The sequence below is a fragment of the Mus caroli genome, unplaced genomic scaffold (genome assembly GCF_978045245.1).
Source record: "Mus caroli unplaced genomic scaffold, Mus_caroli_1 scaffold_6, whole genome shotgun sequence".
Lineage (NCBI taxonomy): Eukaryota > Metazoa > Chordata > Mammalia > Rodentia > Muridae > Mus > Mus caroli.
In genome coordinates this window covers 21,409,721-21,414,537 of record NW_028227261.1, presented here as the reverse complement: position 1 = coordinate 21,414,537, position 4,817 = coordinate 21,409,721, and the positions used below count along the sequence as shown (strand labels likewise).

The window sequence follows — 4,817 nt, the reverse complement described above, 5'->3', positions numbered from 1 at the left end:
GCAAGACCCTGAATCAAGGAAAAATACTGTGGAAATTGCTCTTGCCTGTTCTGACAACAAAATTCACAAGCTAGGATGTATGAGAAGTCTGACTGACTACTCCCTAATGTCTGTTTCAACCCTGCAGCTAACTTGTTTGTGCCTCCTTTCCAGATGCCGGTCGGTTGTGACACAGGCTCCCTACCACGCTGCTAAGCTCTGAGGGTCTCTGATTTGAAAGGCTCTTTCTGTGTGCATTCTGCCTTTGATGGGAATGTTCTGCCGAACCTGCAGACTAAGATTGAGCTCAGTGACAGCCTTTTCTCACGCTCCTCCTTAAATCTGAGCTGAGACATCTGACATGCGACTCACTTCCTCTGTAAAATTGAGTTCTGGTTTGTTTTTCTTTATAAGCAGTCAACACAAGCTCTACTGCTAGGACCTTCTATTTTTTTTTTTTTTAAAGATTTATTTATTATATGTAAGTACACTGTAGCTGTCTTCAGACACTCCAGAAGAGGGCGCCAGATCTCGATACGGATGGTTGTGAGCCACCATGTGGTTGCTGGGATTTGAACTCTGGACCTTTGGAAGAGCAGTCGGGTGCTCTTACCCACTGAGCCATCTCACCAGCCCCAGGACCTTCTATTAACAACTGTGGTTGCTGTGTCTGATCTTTAATTATCAATTTTTCTGCCATTAGATGATCTGTTGAGTCCAATCTTGATTTTTTTTAAAATCATCAGCTGGCTGTCCTTCCTATTCAGTAAATACTTCATGATAATGTTAACACTTTCCAAATATCAGCCTGGAAATTGACCATATGATGAAAGACAGGCATTCTGGAGGGTTGGGGGGTTTGTAAAGCCAAAACTTGGCATGGGGTGCATTCTCAGTACTAATGTGCATTGTTTCTAGTCATTGTGTTATTATCAGTCAACACGCTTCCTGGTCCCTACAGTAGCGTTATATGTTTTTTTATTTCTTTTTGCCTTTTTAGCTGCTGAGCTAGGTAACAGTCATTGCAAAGTGCACATTTGTAAATGATTTCTCCTGAGGATCACTGCTGAGCCACCCATGGAGTGTGCCTTGAGGAGGGATGTGTCATGTGGAATCTAGGACCATCCAGCAAGGATGATTGCCTGGTCACATGGTCGGAACAGTCAGACTCTTAACAGCATTCCCCTAAAAGCAAGTCTTGGGTTTCTTTTCATCTGTTGTCGTTTTCATTCCCAAATGAGTGATGACACACTCTGGTCATCTCAGGGAGTTGAGCTGTCAAGTCAGTTTGGCCAACCTGCTTATGAGTTAACGAAAACAAATAGAATTTGGTTTGCTAGCTACCCACATTTTTTAAAGTTCTGGTTTTCAGTTTATGATTTTATAGTATAAAGAGTTTCCTGGTCCCTTTTACATGCACTTTTCAATATTTTTTCTACTCTATGCTGACTTCATTTCATTGCTTATTTCCTATGACTCAGACAGCAGTTGACCAAGCTGGGCGCAGAGGTCCACACTTCTAATCTCTGGGCTTGGGAGGCTGAGGGGGCTAAGGCACAAGAGGCTCAAGGTTGAGGCCAGCCTAAGTTGAGCTACACATTGAGACTCTGTCTCAACTTTTTAAAGAAGAAAAGTCAGCTGAATAGAGATAAACCTTTTAACTACAAAGCCTGCGCCAGTGATCATTAAATACAAGCTCACTTTTTTCTGTTTAAGTGGTGCATCATATTTTACATTTGACAAATTAGAGTTGATTAGTGTGACCAGCTCTTTTTATCAGAATTGTTTTCCTTTTACCTATTCAGCAAAATCATTAAGACTAACACTAAATTCATTGTGTTTGGTCTTCATTGGAATCACGTCTTTCCTCACTGAACGTTTTATTAAAATCATGTAGAAGCTGACTGTGGTCGTTTGCACCCGCATTACCAAACACGCACTCGGGCAGGAGGCTCCAAAGCAGCTTAGGCAACTTAGTGAGAACCCAGCTCAGAAGGACTAGGAGGTTTCCAGCCTAACCTGGGAGAGGGAACAAACCGCAGGTGGGGGTGGCTTGGATGGGATTTTGGGAAGGGATGAGAAACTGTAATGACTGAAGATGCCATAATAAAACCCATTACTTGGTCCCCTAATCGAAGAAATTCAGAAAGAAGAAAGAAAATGTCTGCACATAGATTTTGAGCTTGTTAGAGAGCCAAGTTTTGAATTAAAAAATTGAATTACAACTTGCAATTCATGCCTCAGAGTGTGCCTCTTCCCAGTTGAAGTTGCAAGACCTCAGACTATGCCCCCGTGACTTAATTTTATGTCCTTCCCTGTTTACTGTCTGTGTCTGACCTTCAAGATTTCGTGACTGATGCTGAAGTGGAAGCCAGCCAGTGCAGACGTTTGGGGAAATAACATCTGAAGAATGCAAAGGGAAATGGGAATTCCTGTCTAGCGTTCCCATCCTGCCCTGTCCTGCCTGACTTCCACTCAACAGGGAGAGGAAAAGACCCAGGCTCATGGAATTTTCCAGCTCAGCGTTAACAGCTGTTTGGTGTTCTTAGGAGAGGTACTGAGGTGAGTGAACTGTTTCTGAAGAAAGACTGCCCATGAATTAGAACCACGGTTCTGCTTTTGTAAAGACAGACAGCTCCCTTCTGGGCTCCTCAGCTATGTGTTATTTTGAATGCGTTGCAGGACTGTGGAAAGTTTAGAGTAGTTGAGCCTGCAAGTATCCCACGTTAGCCAGGCATGACGGTGCACACCTGAAGCTCCGGCACTTGAGAAGCTGGGAAAGAGGATGAAGAATTCAAGGAGTCAGGCTGGAGTGATAGCTCAGCAGAAAAGAGCACTTGTTGCAGAGAATCTGGGTGCAGCTCCCAGGGCCCACATGGCAGCTCACAGCCATGCATAACTCCGCTCCAGGGGATCCAGTGTTCTGACTTTGGAAGGCACCAGACAGGCTCATAGTGTGCAGACACATGCAAGCAGAACTCTCATACACAGAAACCTGGAATCTTTAAAGTTCACAGAGAGCTGTGGCAATGCAGCAAGTCCCAGCCGTGGTGAGTCCTTCCTTGTGTTAGTTCTGTCCTCTGTGTATATGCTTTTAAACTTGGTAGTGTCAGAGGGTCCACTAGGATTACATTTGCATTTGATAGGAACATATACATTGTGTGTGTGGGGAGGGGTAGTCATTTCTGTTAACATTCATTTATTTTGTTACAAAAAAAAAAAAAAAAGACTCAAAAATTACTAGAACTAAATTATTCCAGACTGACCACGTACCTGTGCAGTAGGCATCCTGCAGGCCTGGGAAGTAAACTAGTACAGGGGTCATGACCTTGAGAAACTCATTTTGATTCATAAAGTACAGAGATCTTAGTTTAAGGAATCAAAATCTGATTAAAAAGGAAGTGGCTAGGCTGGGCGTGGTGGCACACGCCTTTAATCCCAGTACTCAGGAGGCAGAGGCAGGCAGATTTCTGAGTTCGAGGCCAGCCTGGTCTACAGAGTGAGCTCCAGGACAGCCAGGGCTACACAGAGAAACCCTGTCTCGAACTCCCCCTCCCCCCCCCCCAAAAAAAAGGGAGTGGCTAAATGTTTTACTAGCAATCTACCCTACATATGCTAACCTGACTACACATTCTAAATGGAAGGTTTAGCAAGGTGAGTTGTACACTTGTAACCCAGCACTGAGAGGCTGAGGCAGGAGTGTCAAGGGCTTGAAGCCAACCTTGCACCATCGGTTAGTCTCCTACAGTGGACACACACACGCCTACGTGGGTTTGTATGGATAGGGTAACATTTTCTAGATCCTTCTTGTTTCAGGTACTATAAGAGCCTTACATGTAATAGTATTTCAAGACCAGCAGAGAAGCTAACACAATTGGCCTGAGTATGTGTAACAATGATGTAGGACCAGTATTTGAACACAGGCAGGTTGGCTGCAGAACATGCACTCTCTATTTGGTTATGATAATACATGTGCAGTACCTGCAGTAAGTACCCCCAAAACATTCAGGTTCGTAATAAAAACTTGTATTTGTTTAAAAAAAGAAAGAAATGCCAGGTGTAACAGCACGCCCTTTTATGCTCAGGAGGCAGAGACAGGTAGGTCACGTGATATTCAAGGCAAGCCTGGCCTTCATAGCAAGTTCCAAGCTATCCAGAGCTGCACAGCTAGGACTCAAAAAGAAAACAAAAAGGAAGGAAGAGTAAGTAGGAATGTCCAACTAGTGATGAAAATTAATTAATGTAGCAGTAGCTTGGGGTTTTCAAAGTCAGAAATTCCTTTTTTGACTCTAAGCCGGTCTCTCTTAAGACGTTCAGTTTACATAATAACCTTCTCCTTTCCCCAGACACAGACTTAAAGGAACAAGGGGGCACTTTCTCTTTAGAATGTGGACTCGGGAGAGGGGCGGAGTTTGTCTTTAACTGTTAAAACATGGTAAACTGAATGCTGAGACTTTCCCTAGAATTCTTTTAGAAACAGAGTTTTCTTTGTGCAGAAGAGAAGAGACTCCGTGAGCTGCTGAGGGAGGTAAGTGCCTGTGCTGTGCACAGCACCTCTGTGCCTCTTCCACTGCTGTGTGTCACTCTGTAAACCTGGTGTTGCTTTAATAAACTGTTGTCTGAACTCACTGGGTATTGTGCCTCATTTCCTTCTAGATTCTAGTTCTTTGATAACTGTTTACATGTTAACTGCTGCCCCTCCAGGACTGAGGTGTAAGCAGGAGTAACAGAAAAACAACATAATTCATTGCAAGTTCTACTCAGTACTGAAATTACACAATTTTAATGGAAAAAGAATTTGAAGAAATCAGTCTAAAAAGTGTTGGGTTGTGTAGTTT

The 4,817-nt window shown here is 43.5% G+C and overlaps 1 long non-coding RNA gene across 1 annotated transcript; it reads left to right on the top strand.

Annotated features, from left to right (window-relative positions):
- Nucleotides 1-488: 488 nt before the first annotated feature.
- LOC147004193 (uncharacterized) lies at nucleotides 489-4,607 on the top strand. The gene is made up of 2 exons (XR_015047302.1): nucleotides 489-2,541; nucleotides 2,662-4,607. It is a non-coding gene; the product is annotated as an uncharacterized LOC147004193 (long non-coding RNA).
- Nucleotides 4,608-4,817: the final 210 nt, after the last annotated feature.